The sequence below is a fragment of the Falco biarmicus genome, chromosome 3 (assembly GCF_023638135.1).
Source record: "Falco biarmicus isolate bFalBia1 chromosome 3, bFalBia1.pri, whole genome shotgun sequence".
Lineage (NCBI taxonomy): Eukaryota > Metazoa > Chordata > Aves > Falconiformes > Falconidae > Falco > Falco biarmicus.
This window is the reverse complement of record NC_079290.1, coordinates 100,818,694-100,840,691: the sequence shown is the minus strand read 5'-3', so window position 1 is coordinate 100,840,691 and position 21,998 is coordinate 100,818,694.

Genomic DNA, 21,998 nt, shown 5'->3' with positions numbered 1-21,998 from the left:
CCTGCTTGACCAACATACAGTGCCAAGAGACTTTTAATTTAGTTTTAAACCCAAGAGGCTTTTAATCTGGAATAAATATTGTCCCCAGAGAGAACATTAAGAAAATGTACCTCTCATATTGTTCTAGTTCCCAAGTTCTAGAACTTGCTCTTTTGCTCTCATTTAACTTCAGTTTTCAGGCTTCACCTCTAGGTAAAGGGTGGGTAAACCTCTCCTGCCTGCCTCTTGCAGTTCTACCCTACGTTTTACACCAGGAGTGCTTAACCTGCAGGTCAAATCCTGCATGCCAACATGATGCAACTAGGTTTTGACACAGTGCCTGGCACCCTCTCTCCCAAGAGTATCTCCCAAGATGTCCTCCCTACCATCACAGTGACCGAAAGGCAGGCATCTGCTGTTTCCTCTCAAGGATGTGTACCTACAGGTCACATCACATGAAAGGCATGAACCTCATTCTTCTCCTGTATTTTGTTATGATGGCACACTGGAGCAGCCCCTACACACAACTTCACATCTATGAACACTCCCATTATACAACCCAATACATCCACCTGGTTATGTGGTACCCAGTGATGGGACAGCCACATGAGAGGTCCTAATCTGCTGCGTCTGGGTGCTTCCAGGAAAGCCAGAGATCTCTTACCACTGTTTTATACATGTTCCTCTGAGAGAGATTAGTAAAAAGGAAGGGATAGAAACAGGATAAAAGGATCTAACTTGTGCTTCCACAGGAGTAGAATAAGGTCAACTTATTCTAGAGTGCTTATCCCAGCGTGCTTATTCCAGAGCGCCTATTCCAGCATGCTTATTCTAGAGTGCTTCTAGAAACGTACCTGGTGTCCGCAGGTGAAAGAGCAGGCAAGATTCCTTTTCTGATGAGCTCTGGCACACTCAGGGACTTGGGCCTCATACCTTAAGTCATAAAAAATGCAAAGAACCAGAACAAAACACTCATAAGGCACTTTAGCAGCTCAGGATTTGTATAACCCAGCACCCTTGTGTCATACAACCATATTCCCCCGGTACCTCAGTATCTCCACGCAGGAACTGGCAATATCCATCACAGGACTGCAGCACCTGCAGCAGAGGGCAATGCCGGCAGGACTGGAGCCTGGGGAGCCCACAGCCAGGGCACTGCCACGGGCACTCAGCTCTGCTGTTCTGGCACCGTCTTTCTTTTCAGTGTTTCAGCTCCGGTTTTAACCCGTATACAGTGTATAACTCGCGATACGGTGCTGGCCTGTTGGTATGTCACAGCAAAGCTGTGTCAGGACGGCTGCAGAAGTTATTCTTTTAAGCTGATGCGAGCTTCTTCACAACATGCTCTGCTAAATTCAACCCATTAAAAACACCACATGTTTTTTGTTCATTATTTGAAATTAAATTCCAGCTGGTCTGAGAAACTCTATCTGCCTCTGGTTTGTATGTCCAAATCCCTGGTGCTGTTGTAATTCTTGTAAACACCACAAATAGGTTTTTACCAAAGTCTGCTGCTGAAGAAATGACAAACCACTGTAGATTCGTAACATGAGCGTGTCATTGTTAACTGCAGTTGCGACATAGAGGATACTAAAAAAATAACCATGGTAAAAATTGTATTTTGGAGATCAGTGCAAACAATACAAGTTCCATTTAACAAACTTCAGCTTCATCTTACTGAGGCATTTAGCTGGACGAAAGGAGTGAGACCGGAGGGAAGATAACCTTCAGGAAAATTTCATACATGCCAGTGCATCAACTATACCAACCTTCTGACAATTTCACATTTGTACATGTAATGAAACAAACTGAATCTTGATAACAACAAAAAATAGGTATTTTTATATCAGTAGTTAACAATGAGCATATAGTAGTCGTTTCCCACTGGTGTTTCTTACTGTGCTGAGCTTTCATATTCATACAGCTGAGCTGTGATTTGCTCACAAATTGGAGCTTCCAATTTTCTTTTAGTTTTTGCGTCAGCACATACAGAAGTGATGCCTTAGTTTAAAACCATATGGTCCAAGAAAGCACTGAGAGTAGAGTAGGGTAACAATTCCCTGGGGCTTTGCTATAGCTCCTCCTTTTTGGTTCAAAGCCTTTGGTTTGCTTCAACCTGGTATGCATATGCTTTTGTAAGACCTTTCTTCTTTCAGTGCCCTCTTCAGAGAAATATTTCTAGGTCTACTGGTGATTTATAGTAACTTCTCAAAATAATTTGTTTTTATTGTTTGCCGTTGTGACGAGCTCTCTATTATTCAGCTTCAACCAAATATTTTTTACTTGTCCATGTAACTATCACAACACTGCTGGATAGATTTCCTTTGACTATCTAAAACATATTTCCCTCATTTATCACAGAAGTCTGAATTCAGCTGAATTAATATGGCTTATTTAGCCTTCCCTAAAGGAAATGTATAATACTTTACAGAAGTAGTGTAGCTTTTTATATAAAAATCCCACTATAAATCATAGAAAACTAGCTTCAATAGCCTGCTTATCCATGAAAAACAACTAACTTGAAATAGCTTTACCCATAAGCAAATACCCATGTGCGTGGGCTTCTTTGTCATTTCTTCACCTGTTTCTGCACGAACACAGTGCTCATGGGAAGTGCCGGACAGGCAGACTTGGAAGCACAAATCCCGATTTTTATCTGCACAGTCAACAGCACAGAGATGCCCCAAACTGTGCCTTTGCAGGGTGAGCCCGACGGGGGATGCGCAGCCCCCCTGCCCACCCTGTGCTCCCCGAGCCCACCCCCCCAAGTCCACCACAGGGGTGCTGCTCACAGGCTGGCCCCCTCCAGACACAAAACCCAGCCAAGTGGCTGTTCTGTTCCGATAACACAGCCCGATTGCTCTTAACCTAGATCAGTCTTCTGGGGGGAACCTGGATCTTCTCCTTTTCCATTCTTCAGCCTCCCCTCTCACATCATCCTACCAGTAACTAGCTATACTGATTCCCAGAGTGCTGAAAACATAGCTTTCCCTCTTGAACCCCAAATCCCCCGCCTTTGCTTTTAAATCATGTCAGCCTCTACCTCCCTTCAGTCTGAGATACCAGCCTCTATCAGCCACTTGTTTGGAAACTGAAAAAACAACAGTTTTATCTTACGCTGCACTTCACATAGAAGAGGCTTCCTGTCAACACCAGCAGCACTTACGCGTTATCTGTTTTCATATCTCACCTTGAAAATATTCTTTGCTATGAAGTGCAAAGCAAAAACAAAAACAAAAACAAAAAACCCGAAAAGCAAACACAAAAGCAAAACAATTTCGGAGGCGGGAAAATAAAAAGGCCAGCAAATGGAACACAGAAATTTTAAAAATTTATAATGGCTATTTCCATTTTTTAAAAAAGAAGTTGGACGAGTCTAGTAGAAAAGTATGGGGAAAAGAGATATCTTTTTGATTGCAAAAACTTGACTCAGACTTCTCCGTCTCTTCTCTGCCCTTCACAGAATACTAACAATTATGTTGTACCTTCATTCTCCTTTTGAAATCTTGAACCTCTGTGTTTCATGTCTTCCAGCTTTCCTATACTATCATAAAGGCTAAGAAGTTAATTTATTTCTCAATGAAAAGCAACATTATCAGACTCCAGGAGGGACAACTATAGCAAAGGCATCAAACACCACAAATCTCATAATGCAAATATCAGATTTGCTAGTGCAGGAGAACTGGAAAATGGTCTGTCTCACACCGATGCCTGAGGTAGCTCGCCCCAGCTCACAGCCTCTAAACCCACCTGACCTACATATTCTTTTTTTCTTTTTTCCAGGCCTCACTGAGAAGACAAGCTTCTTAGTCCTATTGTGAGGTTCACTGGGAGGTTAAAAACATGGAGAGTTATCTTTAAGTATAGAAAGAGCAAAGTTTATTGTGTAAACATTTACACTGTGAGCTGACCTTCTCCTGACTTCGACTGCTAAAGAGACTGGGGGGAAATGTTTGGGGTGGGAGTCCAGGAAGCTGAGTGGAATGGGAAGATAAAGAGTGGGCCACAGTTGAACAGGGCAGTGGGGAGAGAGACCGGGAATGCTCCTCTGGTCTGTGAAAAGGACCGTGCAGCTTTGGAAAAGGATTCCATGACACTGTGCACTGAGGGGAGCAGGGGAGCAGAGCCGGTGACCCAGAAATTCCTTTCTGTGTCTTATCAGGATAGTTTCTCAGGCATCCTGGAAGACAGAGCATCTCCTTGAGGGTGCAGGGATGGAGGGCATCCCAGGGGCATGAGCTAATACTCACACCACACCATCCTTTGAACCACACAGACACAGCTGGGATCCTCTGGATGACTCCCAGTTCAGGGACCTGAATTCTCCTAAGATTAAGCTGTGCAGTGGAATGCAGCTGCCTAAACATGGTGTCATCATAGATACCCAGGGGCATCCCACTGCCAATCCAGAAACATGTGTGTGTTGGTGGTCCCTTGTAGGTCTCACACGTCAGCCCCATGGGTGAGTCTCAGATGCTAGGATGCCTGCCTCAGGTGGCACCTGGCGCGTTTACATGTTTCAATCTGGAGCTGGCTACAATGCGTACTGATTCCCAGCAGGCTTTGAAAGCCTATGGAGTGATATATCGTATATACTAATGTATAATATGCAGCCAGTAATACATTTAAAAAAAATACTTCTTATATTTTCAGAAATCTGAACACTGCGGATCTTCTTCATTTGTCCAACATATAGTGGGTATATAGTGCCTAGTACATTTAAGATGCCCTAGGATGTCTAAGACATCCAGCTAGGAACAGCAGATGTTACACAAGACTTAAAAGAAATCTATGACAACCTGGCTGTGAGCCAGGTAGGAGACTGTAGGGTAGCTCAAACCATAGCAGATACCCTTGAATGACAATTGGCTGGTGTTTGGGTTTTTGGTGTTGTGTTTTTTTAACTGTAGAAATTTGATGCATGTTGGTTAACTTTAACATGAACAGTGACCCCTCACCTATCCCCTAATTTCTGCATGCTCGGTGTGATGGGGCATGTGGGTTGTGATGGGGATTGGCAAGGATCTGTGCTGGTAGTGTACTAGTGGTCTGTAATTTACCGACAACTCAAATTAACTGCCAGTCCCAAGCCACTGGATAATTGACATTTCCCGGTCAAAACAAGACAGCGGATTTTGTATAGGTGTGGGCATGGGAACGGTGTGTGGAGAGAGATCTGTATAACTTCCCTGCTTGTAAAATAAACAACACACCACCACTGTCTGTTAAGGACAGTGGTGATGTAATGTGTGACATAATTTCTACTTACCCTATATCTTAGATTTTTTTCTATGTACATCAAAGAAAACTCTAGATACTTCACCAGGTACCCTAGAAAGTGAAAAACCAAGGATGTTATGTGAATGTTTTGCCCAAAGCTGAGACAATACTGTATGTCCTCAGAAAATGGGTTACATTGTAATTTAAGATCCCAGGCACCACTTCACTCTTGCGTGGAGTTTACATGCAAAGACATATTTTCACATAGGAAAGAATAAAGATTTTGTTTGGCAGATGGATCCCATGAGCTATGACACCTCTTTTAATCCCAGTTCACTGTGTCTACCTGTGTGCTTCATATAGGATAGCTTTCTTCCAAAAAGCAGTCACTGGGAAAGAAAAAAAATCAGTTCCACAGAAACAAACAAACAACAACAACAACAAAAACCTCAAAGCATTCAGCATAGAACTGCAGGTGCAAGTGTTCAGTTAAGCCGTATTACATATTTCTGTCAACACTTGTGAAGTTCAGTAGTTTGGGGTCACAGAGACAGTCAGTTTGGATTTTATTATTATTATTATTAATACCTCCAGGTTTCTTTTTCTTACCTATTTTGGGAAATAGGAATAGAGACAAAGACTGTGCTGATGACATCAGGAGCCTCTGTCAGTGTCAAGAATTCAAGTAGAATTACAAGGAACAGGTTTTAAGCAAGGCAAGAGCAAGAGGGGGAAAAAACTAATGTAGTGCTCCTTTGAACTCTGACAAGACAGATGAACCTCCAGCTAAGATACTTGAGAAGGCAGATTGATGCCTTTCCAGGGCAGATATTTGACTGCAAGTTCAGGCCATCCATGTCAGAACTCGAGGTGAGGTTTAAAGTACGGAATGATTGAGTTATCTAAGAAAAAGGTATTAGTGAGTCTTTGAGCAGGAAAGGCAAATAATTACAATACTAAGGTATCCGATACCTTTAATACAGTATGAGATGGCTGCAAGACTTCATGCTTTTCAGCTGTGGAGAGATTCCTCTCTTCTTTGACAAGGCAATTAGGCGCTGCACACTCACCACGCGCTGAGGACTTGCATAGGTATCGAGCAGTACCGAAGTCAATACATGAAGTCATTAGAGAAATGATTTCTTAGGAAAATTCCTCTCTCCCTCTCTTCTCTAAACACAGTTGAGAAATGTCTGTCTCCTGCTGCTACCCGACATATACCCACTCGCTCTCTGGCTAAATTCTTACAGCGTCCTACGTAAAGATGTGAAAATTTGTTATGAATCAGGCCCTAAAAATCTGACAGCAAATCTCATGCTGAAATCCTAGAGGCAGAGTGGAAAAGATTTCTGGAGAATAACTGGAATGCTGCCAAGAATTTTAAAGAGCTTGGTTGTCTTGGGGGAATATATAAAAACAACCTCATGATTCAGCTAACTAAAGCAGTAAAACAAGTTCCTGAAGGCAGGGATCAGCACTTTGAATATATTTGGGTGCTGCCTTTAATTTCTGTGTTTCTTTTTCCTTCTTCTGTCCTTTTCCCAGTTCCTTTCTACTTTGAAGTTAGGAAGGTAGGCTTTATAAGTTACTTTTCCTTCTCACCCAGCCAACAGGGAAGGGTCATAAGTAGGGCAGCCAGTTCCCTCTTCTTTGAAAGCTGTATGACTGTTCTACTTTAGATACACATCCTCCCGCATAAGCCCCAGCACAGTGAGAGCCCTATCACAAATTTATAAGCTCCAGTTCTGTCCTGTATACTACCTAGTCCAGACATGTAACAGTCAACTTAATTATAACTCAAATGTAGAAAGCATGCCGATGCGTCGTCATCTTTCATGACTAAAACAGGGCAAAGCATCTATAGGAGTGCCTTATAAAATAGTGTTTAATTTCCAGCACACAAAAGACCACTGCTGCACCACTGAAAAAATGCTTCTATGCGTTGTCTGTCCTGGAAGTGGGCTCTCTCTGCTTCGAAGCAGCTTGTCTGACCCTCATGAATAATGAACTCTTTAAGAACTTAAAGAAGAATCCTCAAAGAGATCAATGAAGTGAGACCAAAAGGAATGACAAGAATACAAGATTAAAGAAGAGTCTCTGATATAATCTTGACAAAGTTGATTTAAGCACCTAAAAGTTTAATAGATTTAACTGACAGTGGCTAAAGCTAACTCACACTTTACAGCTTGCATGATCCTTGTTGGAAGCATTTTAGATACCTGTGAGCAGTCTCAGGTCATTTGGACTTTCTAAAGTATGTTGTACTTGACTATTAGTTAGGAAACCATGGCGGCTTTTAGAACCTTATTGGCTCTTGGAGGTATCAGGGTAATATGATTTCACCAACAAAAGAATTGCTTCTAAGGACAAGAAAGCGTCAGTCATCAGCTATATCCATGTTAGCAGGTGGTATGACGGAGCAGATAGTCAACTGAAGCAGTCACTGCAGACACCTCTATCCCATACGCAGATCACAGGTTGTGTTTCAGACTTTGTCCAGTCTTGTGAACCAAATGACTCGTCCATATACGTGGTTCAACCTGCTGAAAGGATCAGATCTTCCTGGGTTTAATACCACTTTGGGTTGTAGTGCATCTGACAAGCATTTTGAACAGACCTTTCAGTGTGTCTTCTTAATAACTTTAGGTCCAAACATAAAAATAAAAAGATTTTGGAAAGCCAAATGAGGACAATCCTTTCATTTCTCAGGTGAAAAGAACAGCAAACAGAATCTTCATGACATGCTTGCCAGATTTTAGGGCATTTTGACACTGCCAGCAGCTTGGAGTTCTAAGGAGAATGCAACAGCGGTGCAACAGACAACGTTGTACCACCAGGAGTGGCAACACCTTCCATCTTTAAATGGTGTTGGAATAGAAGGTGAAAGGCTCTAACAAGGCAAGAATTTCCGTTTAGAAATAACATAGGACAAGAATGCTAAGGAGCTTTTAATGACTGACTGAGTTTCAAAAGAAAACTTGGCCAAGGCTGCCACTGAATTCCCTAGAAGAGGTCCCAGCTGTTCACTGTACCCAGTGGTTCCAGTAACATGAAGAATCTTCATCTATCACTAGGAATCCAGTAGTCATCTCTCTTTGTGATTAAAAAAAAATAAAAATGGTTTGTTCCTAAAAAAATACTGTTTTTTCCGAGGTAGTTTATTTAAGGTCTGAGAAGCAATGAAATAATCCTGCAAGTTCAAGAAGTGGTGCCATGTAAACCTCATGAGGTTCAAGAAGGTCAAGTACAAGGTTCTGCATCTGGGGCAATCCCCAGTATCAATCCCCAGTATCAATCCAGGCTGTGGGATGAAGGGATTGAGAGCAGCCCTGTGAAGAAGAAATGGGGGTACTGGTGGATGAAAAACTGGACATGAGTTGGTGACGCGCACAACCTAGAAAGCCAACCATATCCCGGGCTGCATCAGAAGCAGCGTGGCCAGCACACCAAAGGAGGTGAACCTGTTGGAGCGGGTCCAGAGGAGGCCACTAAATCAATCAGAGGGCTGGAGCCCCTCTCCCATGGAGACAGGCTGAGAGAGTTGGGGTTCTTCAGCCTTGAGAATAGAAGGCTCCAGGGAGACCTTACTGTGGCCTTTCAATACCTAAAGGGAGCTTCATAAGAAAGATGGAGACGGGCCTTTCAGTAGGGCTTGTTGTGATAGGACAAGAGGTAATGGTTTTAAACTAAAAGAGGGGAGATTTAGACTAGATACAGGAAGACATTTTTTGCAATAAGGGTGGTGAGCCACTGGCAAGAGAGGTTGTAGATGCCCCATCCCTCGAAACATTCAAGGTCAGGTTGGACAGGGCTCTGAGCAACCTGATCTAGTTGAAAATGTCCCTGATCATTGCAGGGGTGCTTGGACTAGGTGACCTTTAAATGTTCCTTCTGACCCAAACTCTATGATTCTATGATTCTCTGAATCCAGCACTCTGATGAACAAGAAGAATTCAGCATTTGAAAATCCCACCAGTTTAGTAATGGTCCCATGGATCGAGCTACCACAGTCGAGGAGGTTTAAAATAATGACATCATCCATATGCACACATTAATCTTATGAACGGCAGGAAGCATAGTCCCAGGCCTTCAATCTCAAATCTCTGGTTCATTTAAAATTTCTGTCCAGTGCTTGACCACTAGCTCTCCAAAAATACTGAGCCAGCAGTCAAAAATGGAATCTAACACCATGCCAGACATAAAGAGAAAGTATCCATGACTCAAAGTCTGCAGACAAAGCATTTTTGAGTCACACTGAAATTCAGTCCCAGGAACCAACAAAGGTAAACAAACTGTTCCACCAGCCATGTGATGGGCTCAGCATACTGTAAGTGGCAAAGTGAGGACATACAGTAAAGCACGCAGACACTAAGCCTCCCTACCAGAGATTACGCCTCCGCAGAAGTGACCAAGAAAGGGCTATGCACGAGTTCAAAGAGTTTGAGGATCAGAAAACAAAGGTCTTAAAATTATCCCATCATTACCCTCCAAAGCACATTTTGTCAAAAAGAACTGCATTTTGTCAGAGGAGACGGAAATAAACTTCAAAGTGATCAAGAATATGAGAATACTTCTACAAGCCAATGTCTGCTCTATAAACAAAATGGCTAATTTCAATCACATCTTTCCTCATTTGAGAAGAACAATACTTCACTGCAGCAGAGCACATGAAGGAACACACACTTAACATCCCTTAAAAACACAAACAACCCCACTGGGGAAGATTGGCCTATTCACAGGCTTTATATGATGCACAAATTAAAGCACTTCACCAAATCAAGGTCTCAGTTTGCTGAACCAGACTTCCCAATTGGCAGCAAATGAGCCTGAAGTACAAACGAGAGGTTTATTTTATCTGTAGCATGAAGTGTCAGGTGTTACTTGTATATTTAAGTACAAATGGTCTGCATTTCACAAGCCCAGCAGCAAAAGTGAGTGCTTTAAAAAAAAAAAAGCAATCAGTCTCATTCTTTTCTCATTTATACCTGCTTAAGAAATTGAAGCCAAAGGAGTTCCACTGCCACCTGCAATCAATAATATCAACATGGAAGAATGTTCATTACGAGAACATAATTTAGCAATGAACTTCAATGTGAACAAAACTAGTGAACCCCAAGTCTCATCACGTAAAATAAACCGAAACACCACTCTTACACAATATCTAGAGCTTATATTTTGTACTTTCATAGGCCCCTCTAAGTATCTGAAGGTTTTCAATTGTTAATGTGAATAGACAAAAGGAGACATTTAGGATGGGCAGTAGTCCTCCTCTCCCCCCGTAGTGATGTGATTTTTTTCCCCCTATTTTTAACACAACCTAATTGAAGTCTTCTTAATTGATTTATCAAGGAAAAGGCCCTTCCCTGAGAGTTCTCCACAGACAGAACGGTCAGTGCCACCAGCAGGAGTTCCTGGTGTGACACTGATGCATTTACACCTCCAATCTAACTAGAATTCTTGACGAGACAGCTTCTACCATGCTACAACACTGGTACTCCATGAATGACTGGATCAAATCCAGCAATGATTTCAAAACCAGGTGTTTGTCAATTTAGTGTTGCTGAAAGAATGCCAACAAAAGTATCCTCCATGCTCGGCAGTATCCCTAACGTGACACAACATGTGCGGTTATATACCGAGACCTCAGCGCTGGTTCTATTAACAGACACAGATATCGCCTAATCACTGTGCCTCATTTTCCAGTTTCAGCAATGAGGCTACTGAAGGATTCCTAGCAATAATTAAAGTCTTTTGTAATGCACCCACCTGTTTGATGACAAATGGATCAACGGGGTCTGACGGACTGTGACAGGCAACAGACACTCCACAAATGCCTGTGAACAGCCACCGATCTCGCCTTTAATAAAGACCTTTGTCAAACTCCTACTAAACTCCTTCAAGCACACCAGGGAAAACAGCCTGGATGAAATTAGCCTGAGATGGGCGCACAGACGGCTCAAAACTGTATTTAAAAGGTGGGTATCAGCATTTGCAGTCAAACGGGACATATTTATTAAATGTGACCTCCTGAAGTCCATGGTATTGTATGGTTTCATTAACAACGGGAATCAGGAAAACTTTCGTGGCCTTTGAAAACAGCATCCAACAGGGTGGGCAGCAGGCACGTCTGACAATAAGACTAGAGTGGAAAAGGTCTCTTGTCCACTGGAGCAATACTCTGAAATACAGAAGAGGTCAGAAAAGAGGAGCGCAAGCTCCTGCATTCAGATCAGAATTAACAACTCTATAAATATAACAGGGGGGAAATCCAGCTGATCAGAAGCTTTGCAGGAAAAGGATCTGGGGGATTTCAAAGTGCATATGGGTCAGCTGACTTAGGTTGTTTCAAAAATACACCATACACCAGTTAGAGATGTAAAAATAGGAGCATTATAAGAAAGGCAAGCTAAGGAATCCTCTCACTTTCCTCGCCCCACAGCTGAGCATTTTGCCAGCTGTAGGAGCACTCTTCTAGCGGGACAGCAGCCACTGAGCATCCAGAGAAGAACAACAGGCACTGTAAAAAAAGAATGAGATTCTTTACTCTAGAGAAATGCGCCCTGTAAAGAAACATCATCTTAAAATATGGTAAAGACTGCCACAAAAAAGAAGCTGTTCTCCTTATCCACCAAGGCAAGGACAAAAATAATAAGCTTAAAGTCCAGTTGTGAAATTGCAGAATAAACATTAGGAAAAGGTTTCTAATAGTATGGTGTGGAAAAAAAAATATTAAAGAAATAAGGGTGAGAACACTGTAAGATCCTTCCATAGGATCTGGGACAAGCAAGTAAGATCTTAAATAAGGTCTGTCTGCTGTTGTGCCTCTGAGTCTGTGAACAGAATTGTCCTCTCCAGCTTTTGTCAGAAGGGCTGTAGAAGGGCTGCTCTGCTAATCTTAGAAGAAGCTTAAGATGAAAACCAGCAGACAGGCAGCATCTCAGTCTCTGAGTGAGTATGTGTGAGTGTGTGTACACTCACATCACTCTCTGTGTGAGCACGTGTGTGCCTTCCTACATGTGTGTGTCTGCGTGTACAAGCCTGTGTTTATACAGATTCTTGTGTGAATGTGGTGTCCTTAACAGCTGAAATTTAGTTTTAAAAACATGTGACAAAGATTTCCCTCCATTGAGCCTCGATAGTGTAAAGGGTTAGAGCATGTAGGGTGGTTGCTATCCAGGGATGCTCTCATGCTGGTATTCTTGCCCACCTTTTTCTCCCAAAGCACAGCAGGTTTGCAGAGGTATCAAAGTAAATGTGAAAAGGGTTTGTTGTTGGTTTTGGTTTTTTTTTTTGAAAGGGTAGTTGACATAGCTTTTGTCTCATTTACATCTGCAAGTAGCACTGAATGCAGCCAAATGACAGCAGTATAGAACTGACTTGAAGAGAGAAACAGATCTTTGTATGATTATATATGAATATATGAAAAGCTATTGATTTGAAGATTTGTTCCACAAGGGTGAGTAAGATTATTCAACAAGCATGCTTGATGAGACTTGCACATAATAGCCTCATGGTGGTACCAGAATGTGATACAAAATAAACATCCAGGCAATGCAAGCTGTATCTAAACCTGGTGAATGAAGGAGACAATTATCCCCAGTATTCAGACCAAATGGTTTTCATTTACACTTGGCAGCTCCTTTTCTCCATTTTGGAATATCTAGGCAAAGTTTCCCTCAGTATTGCATTCCCACTCCATAGTTTCAGTGCTCTGGGTAGCTGCCCAATGAAAAGCTAATCAGCTATGTGCATTTCACTTAATCATACCAATATATCACCTCTGCTCATGACCACACAGTCCAAAGAGTGGCAGCACACAAGAAATCTGAGAGCACACTGAAGTTGCATGGGAGGACGCGAAGGAAGTTAGGTAATTCTATTATGAGAACAAAGTTACTTAATTAAAATCCCTTTAAAAGTTTATGAGATGGTCTGATGAGGCCAGGAAATAAAGTTTTCCCGAAATGGAACGCAGCAAAAGCCAGCCATATGACTTGCAGGAAGGAGGGAATGGGAATTTACCCTAAAAATATTTAGCTCCTTCCAGCAATGAAGAAAATTGTTTGCAATACTCAAAAATCCTGGGGATATGGTTAGTTGTTTTTTGTTGCTTTTGTTTTGTTGTTTTGTTTTGTTTTATATATAGATATAGATATAGATATATAAAAGGGCCCTGCTCACTGGAATAGCAGTATGCTCTCTGTTGTTGCTCTAACAAAGATACAAGCCTGGGGATGGAGGAAGAAGAAAAGCCTCAGCTTATACATGGCCATTCAAAACCTTAAATTCTCTCAGATAAAAATCCCTGTGGATCTTCTGTGCATTAAACGTGCTTGAGGCTCTCACCGCTCCCAGTAGCGCCCACTGCCTAGGCTGCACATGTGCCTCCCTCCGAGGATGAGTGAGTATGTTCCATTCCCTCAGAGCTCCCCAGGCTCGCCGGGCTGCACATGTGCAACTGGGACAGATACGCTCCAGCCCAAGGCTGCTGCGGCTGGCAGAGCCAGAATTTCGCTGTAATGGCTGGAACTGTGACCAAGAACCTGTCTCTCCACCCTTCCCAGTAATCCCCCTGCTAGCAGTATATGGCAGGAAACCATCTCATTTTAATGCAGGAAGGATAAGAGGAAAAACTGAATAGTAAAACCAGGGGAGTGGGGCACAAGAAAAACAGGCATACAGATACGTCTAGGCAAATATATTAAGAACTGGGAGAATGTGGAGAAGCAAAAGATGGAGAAAATTACTCTCATGAGCTAAGAGAGCTTGACGTTGGAGAAGATGCCTGGCAAGGAAATTGAGACATGACAGAAACAGTTTAGAGGAGAAAGAGGAAAAGGGATCAAGCTGGAAAGGGAATGAGGAGAAAAGTTTGTGCCCAGCAGAGAACGTTCTCCTGCAGAGCCTGAAGTGGAGCTCAGCATCTCCCTTTGTTTGACCGTTACAAATGTTTATATCAAAAAATCTTATGCTCATCCAGCGATGATCATTCACACAGGACAACAACTCAATTATTCCTCAACAACTCAATTGCTCCTTAACTCAAGCAGCAGAAACATGAGCAGTTTGCCTAAACCATTGTGATCAACCTCCTCTAGACCACTGATCTCATTTTCAAAACAAGGAGAAATTATACATGTACATGAAGAATACTCAACGAGTATTGCTAAATTTGAAAAGCCAAACACTTAGGAAAAAAGAAATGCTAGAATCAAGGCTATATCTATGTTGCATAAGCCTCTCATGCAGATGTGTTAGGACATAAACATATAATGTTTATATGCAGACCGCCTTTGTCTTAACAAAGTATCAAGATGCATCAGATCTGAACTAACACTAGTCTTTAATATTTTTGGGGGGTTTATCCTTTTATCCCGGATTTCTTGTTTCCTGGGTGTTTTTTGGGGGTTTTTTGGTTTGTTTGGGTTTTTTTTCCCTGTTCACTTTCTATTCTTGCAGCAAACGCAGAGGAGCAGGGGCAGAATTCTATGAACAATTCCCTTTTCCTGTAACAGTGCTCATTAATTCCAAAAACCTATGTGTGCACCTGTGTCTGTGCTACTGAAGAAAATAAGCCAGGCACTGCTCTTTGGCTGAGAGAAAGCAACAGCACAGTCCAAATCTACATGGGTAAACTCTTCTCCTCCCCCCCAAACGAGACAGGCTGCCTCTAAACTATCTGTTAGGAAATGACCTGGGTTCCCAGCTTGTGTTCAGGCATTGACTGCACAGATGCTCTTCAACTTGAATAAAAAAAATATACCAACGGGGTCATGCTAAAAATTACACAGTATGGAGACCTGTAATCCCATGCTTAAGCCCATATACGTTCCCTGTTTCATTTAGTAGAACAACTATAGCAGAGAAGACTAGAATTCCATGCAAGAAGGATGTGCTATTTAATAAAAAACATCATCATCTATGCATAAGGCAGCATCTTCAGATCTGGCGTTTCCAAATAAATGTACTTGTCTTTGAAACATCAGTAATGTCCTTTTACTATCATTTGTCTGATGTGTTGTGTAATTCACACAGGGACACCAAGCCCTGCATGATAAGCTGGTTGGCAAATCCTGAAACAAACAAACAATCAAGAAACAACCTGAAGAAACAAAACAAAACAGCCAGCTATAGGACTCGAAACCTAAGCTCTCCTATTAGACAGCATTCAGGCTCTATGTCTTAGCCTTGAACAAAATGCATACATTATGCACACGTATCACTAATTCCTGAAATAGCACGTGCAGCATGGCATATCATTCTGCAGACAAGCAATTGGCAGGTAGTTTTTACAATAGCAAGATGAATTCACAGTATGGGATATGTTGATTGCTCATGTCAGTCCCTTTGAAATTTTAAAGCGATAGTAATCAGAGCTATAAATCTCTCCTAAGTATAATTAGATTACTATTTATACCTACTGTTGTTAAAACCAGCCTAAGAAATTACTTTTAGGGTACCATTACTGAATAAATAATCTCTTTAAAACAATAATCACTGAGTTAAGTACAATTCATATTCTTACTTTCTATAATGAGAATGCATAATTCAGGTATTTAAGAATACTGAATCTCTTCCTATTTAAAAGTTTGATAATGGCATTTTCAGACTTCAAAGTTTGTTTCACATTGTAAGGCAGGTGTGGGAGCACCCTCCAACGTTGTAACATGCTGAGATGAGGGATCGGATCCAGTGCCACCTCTCCCTAGAAGGCACCCATCGAGGGACGCAAGTTTTGTGTTACAGCAGGTGCAGGTTATGACTGCTGTAGGGCCCTGGGGGAGCTATTATGATAACGAGACAATTATGATCAACTGACTAGAACTAGAGTTATCTCCATAGACTTTTTATCTTTTAGGAACAAATTAGGAATTCTAAAAGATGGTACATTTGTATAATCTGGTCCAGTGGTTCACTCTAGCTAATTTACATCTTATTTCCCATGGGAACTGTCTTGACTATTTTTTTAAATTTTTTTTTTTAACAGCAGAGAGAAGGCATAGCAACATGCAGTCCATAAAAACCAAAAGTGTCTAGTACCACCTCCCGATTAAACAGATCTCAATAGAGATAGCAACAGGATTCTAAAATAAAAAGAGAGATCTTGAATCCCCAGGTAAAAGCATGGCATTCCAGAGGAATGGGGAATTTTTTCTCTTGCAGAATGCTCCAGGATGCAAGTGTTCATGGCTAGCTACTCGCTGTGGAGTTGCAGGCTTCGGTCAGAAGATGCTGATACAGCTCGAAGCTTGCCGGTGTTCTGCAGAGAGTACCTTCCTCAAGCACTGGCCACTGCATGAAGAACGCTGCTTCCAAATCCAAGGCTGGAATAACCTAGGCAGATAAAAGATGAAGGAGTTACAGTACTAAAATAAAATCATAATAGTATACATTGTCACTGGAGCTAGAAGCAAAAGAGCCTACGCCTCTCTTTCTCTCTTGATGTTTATAAACCTCAGTAGACTTTGTTCCTCATTTTTCTAGTGGAGGTTCATGATCTTGTAGTTTTCTTCATGCAAACCAGATTCCTGAACTCAGCAGCCCTCAGAGAGGCTTTGTGCATGACCTACTCATGTGAAGTTCAGGGCAAAACTGCCCCCACGGTCTCACAGCATTGTAAAGTGAGTTCTCATACAGAACATCCCCCCTTTCCCTCAAGGAGTCACTCCATTCCCCCATTAATATTTTATTACACGAATCTCAGAAATGGAAAAAGCATATGTTTGGAATGATATGTAGCAATAAGAATAGGACCCCATTTTTATGTAGTTTTCCATTGCATGATCCAGCTCATGTATTTAAAACAGTTTTGGTTCCATTCTCTTCCAATTACATTTTTCTTCTCTTAAAATCTTCAGATGAAGAATATTTCTAATAGATGTATTTTATCTTAATTGTTAAGAGGCCTCTATTTAAGTCTCTAGATATTGCAAAACATAGTATTAGTCAAGTCTAACAACTTATAAAAATCAGAGTTCAAGCATAATTCATCAGGTAATGCTATTCTCCCACCAGGCACAATCTAGTTTTCCTGTGCTATTACACTTTCTCTTCACTCAGCATTAGTCATAAAGCAATGGATGTGTGCTGAGATTTTGGGTTTGGTTTACTTTGCTACACGTTACTGATTTAATGGAATGTATCGATTCATCAATTTATCTCAATTATAAGTATCATTTCAACAGCTAGACCACCTATTCACAGAGACAGGTTAGGGTTTTTAAGGGGTAACAGGGGACAGAGGCTCCCCAACGTTAGCCTTGCTATGTGTCACCATGCTACTGTCACAACATTCCACTGCTGCTCTCACGGGTAATAGTGCTGTAGACATCAGTCTCACAAGAACAGGGATCAAGGCATGGAAGACACAGCCCTATTCGACATCGACACCTAAAACGTGCTTTGTGATTCCTAACAATTTTAGGGGTTTTTTTTCTCAAGAGGCTCAAACACAGATTCTGCTTCAGCATACGAGCAGTCTCATTTAAGACACCACCTACAAACTCTGACCACAGCCATCAAGCACATTCTAACACAAGTAACTCATCCACCAAGGAGCAAAGCTCCATTCCAAACCCCACATTAAAATTACCTACACACACTGTTTTATATGTGCCTTTGTTTGCTAGAGACACCATGAATGGTACACGGCATGGTGTCACCAGTGCCCAGGCCTGTTACACACAGGCCACACGGTGTTTGAATGACTTAAAAGTCCAGAGGTAAAAAGAGGAGGGGAAGAACCAGGAAAATCTAAGATGTTTCCTATTTCAGATTCACTTAGACTCAGCTGCATGTATCATTTGGGCCATTTGTTAGCAGCTACCAGTAAGCAACTATGCCCAAAGGGGAAATGTATTCTAGTTAAAGATTGGCTTATGGCCTCATCAGCCAGGTTTTACAGCTCTTAAAGCACAGCAAGAGAAATATTTATACTGAACTTGTTGCACAGGGACTTCAGATAGCAGGACAGTCATTTCTTGCATAAGTATTATATTTAGCTGGAGACAGCAGAGTTACGTTAAAAGGGAAGCAGGGACTTCTAAAAATAAAATGTCTAGAAAATAAGATGAAAATGGAGAAATGCTACGCTCACAATTCGAAGTAATTCATTTTTTTTCTGAAAATGTTCCCAAGACTACAAAATATTTTATGTGTCCTTTGAGTTTTGAACACCCTAAGTACAGTAGCATATGTCTGTGCTGTTTAACCAAACCCTCCAATGATTGGAACCACTTCTATTTTTATTTTTTTTTTCCCTGTGTATGTGTTTGTATAGAAGGGAATATTATTTATAACCATCTAAGGTCTGGCACAGCATTTTTGAATTCATGCCATTCAACACATCAATGTTACAGTTGTTCTATATTAATCTAATTGTTTTAACAACATTGGAAAGTTTGTTCTTAACTAACATATATATTTACATGTTCTACAGTTCTAGCCTGTTGGGTAATGAGGTCCTAAAGAAGAATGTTTCAGCACTACTTTTTACACTAATATTAAAAGAAAAAATAAATAAATAAATCACCACAAGTACATACCTATTCAGGGACCTCCCAGTATTATTAAAGTCTCCAGGAAGTCTCAGTCTAGCTAAACTGATGTAGGATTTGAAGTGGTAAAACTAAGGAATGTAATTTCTGCAAAGAGAAACACCCTAGGAGATGGGAGAGAAGAAAGATTTCATAGAATTCAAAGATGAGATTGCCAAAAATATTAGAGCAGGTAAATTAAAATGTAATAGTCAGTTAAGCCAGCAGGAACTGGGACCGAGAGTTTATGCTGGGTTTCTGTTCTGGAAGGCTGGTTCCTCCTGTCTGGTGGTACTTGCTTGCATCTCATCAGCAATGTGTTACATCCATACCCAGTGACAACTTCTGGTGCTGGTATTTTAAAATACAGTCACAAAAGACTAAGTAAACATACCAGATGATCAGGAGTTGCATTTCTGAAAAGAGAAGTGCTTTTTGAGTGAAGTCACGTTCACTGAGCATGAAGTCAGTTGTTTTCTAGAGATGTAGCCCAGTACTGTGCCCCTAAGAAAGCTGCAGTTACGTATGGAGTGTACAACCTTGTGATTGACTTTGCGTGTGCGTGGGCATGTGGACATATATGTATACACACACTTGTGTATGCATGTGCGTGCTTCTTTACTCATTTTTTTTTTAGAAAAAATGAAAATATTTGCACATCATCATATTTTTGGTCTAATTTGTAGCTCCAAACAGGCAAGTAGCCATCTGACCACCCACTGGGATGACGTGACTGGCTTTGAGAGGTAGAAGATACATTGGAGTGGCAGGAAACAATACTATTAGGAAACTTCAGCAACACCTGTGTAGATCAGGGAAAAGTCACATCAGGGCCTGGTGTTGAGACCAAATATTTAAACACCGCTAATGACTCATTCATGGAGCCACTAATGAGGAAACCCACAAGAGGGAACCGACAAGAGGAAACCCTTGAACCTGAGCAGTGCTTCGGGCGCTTCTGAAACTCTCACTCATCTAACTAATATACAGCTGCAATTGCAAACTTTGTGGTTCAAACCAATTGCCAATGGGTTTCCAGCATCCTTCATCACAGAAATTTGAATGCTGAGACTAAAATCCTGCATCCATCTTCTCAAAACTGTCAGAGTAGAAATTTGAGCTACAAATCAATAATTTCTGCAAAGGTCAAGCTGATTGCTTCACAGTGGGATTAAGGCCATCATAAAACCAGGCTCCAACTGCCATCACAAATATTTGAATTTAATTCCAGGATCTAATCACAGTCCATTTCTAATGGAGAAGTGATAGAGGAAGTACAAAATGGGACATGAAATTGGACCGTGTGTTGTTTCCACATACAGGTTTCATACCAGAGGGGTAACGATTTTGAACCAACAGACCTCACCAAAGCCTGAAAGTAATAATTTATTTGTGTGTGTTTATGACATTGCAACAGCTATTTCAGTTCCCTTTGTACTTCCTACTACTTCCAACGCACATATATTTTTAATTGCCTAGCTTTTCTGTGTTATCTTTTACTATTCTTAGTCTAGGAAGAGTTATTCAATAAGCTTTTTCACATTAATTGTTCTAATTTAATATTGTGCTTTTTAGTAGAAAATCTAATTTGAAATGGCAAAGGGTTAATTATGGAATATTCCAAGGGACTATCCCAAGGAAAGAAAGAGATATGGACTAAAATCAGTGAAATGCTAATTTTAGAGTCTAATTTCTACTTTTAATTTTTCTATATAAGGTACTTTTATATTAACCCTACATATGGAGAAACATCTCTAAAATAAACACATGCTTTTAATGTTCTGAATGCCACTCCACAAGCAAGCAAAATAGAGCATGTGTTAAACAAGAATGCTAAGTAATCTTTTATTTAATTCAGTATATTTACACACTTGATTAAACATGAATATCTAAAGACCTGCATGTGTCATTTTAATTATAAATAGATGTAATTATATGTAACAAGCTCAAATTTTCTTTATCTTTCATAAACTCAGGCTTCTGAACTCTTCCATTTAACTATGGCTATTTGTTTAATAATCTCAGTGTGCTGGATTCTGGTGCTTTCAGAGGTTTTATATTCGTGCGTGGAACAGGATGGTTTTAGGCACACTACTGTCACACAGGGTGTAAAGGAAACCTCTGTGGCTCGACAAACATGCAGACAGGCATGAGCACATACGTGCAAATACGTCCCCAACACAGTTTTTTTGCAGGTGAGATTTGAACCCAGGACCTCGCGTTTTGGGGAGATGCTGACATAGAGTCAGCCAAGGAGATTTGTTTTGAAGAAAGCGATGTATTCAGAGAGGAGAATATTTCAGAGCTGGGTCTTTGGCTTCCAAAAGAACCAAAACTCTGGTGTGCCTAGTGATGTCTGAGGTTTAGGCAGAAGCAACTCCCCCCATCACTAACCCTTCCAGAGGTTTTCACCATAACTACGGTAGCACCGAGAGCAAAAGGTGCTCAGGAGAGTACTTCAGCCCTCTGCCTCTTCTCTCCCCAGCTCCTCATCCCTGGTAATTGCTCGTTGGTTGCTATCTCAACCGGCCGATTGTGTTTGCTGGACTGCAAAAGCAAAAGCCCATCTTCTCAGGGCAATGAAACAATCCGCAGCCTTGACTTCTCATGAGATTGCTTGATTTGAGCCAGACATTATGTCCCAGAAAGAAACATTTGCTTTAAAGTGCAGTAAATCTGTGCAACAGCCTGGTACTCCTACATCTATATTTCTAGTCTCATATACATCTGCAGGCAATTAATTTGGTCAGCCATATCAACCTTTCTCTTAGAGGGGCCAGTGAGCCTCACGCAGTACACAGGAATAAGGCACAAGGGAGCCAGCTCCATTTTCTACCTTTTCCGTTCACAGAATCAATTTGAGCCCATCAGTTTGAATAAATCAGCAACTGCTCGGTCTCCAGCCCCCCAGAGTGGAAATGCCGTAACTTGCTGACATTTGTAAGGCACTCTTAGTCACCTGAAGGAAAAGAGACTGGCTTTAAAATTTGATTTTATACAAATTTCAAAGGAGCCTCAGGAAAATCTTCCAAATCCCATCGCACGGTGGTAGAAGTTGAACACCCAAGTCCTCCCAGCATCTTTGTTGAAGTCACTTTTTCTGCCCACACATACACACACACCTCTGATAAACTTCTCAAACCTTTGCACTTTGCTGGCAAGACATTACTCATAAAACCCTCAAAGAGGCCATTTGTGCCCTGGCTGTCAAATACATCCAGAAAAACACAAAAGTTTATGAGTGGCAAATGGAAATAAGGAAGT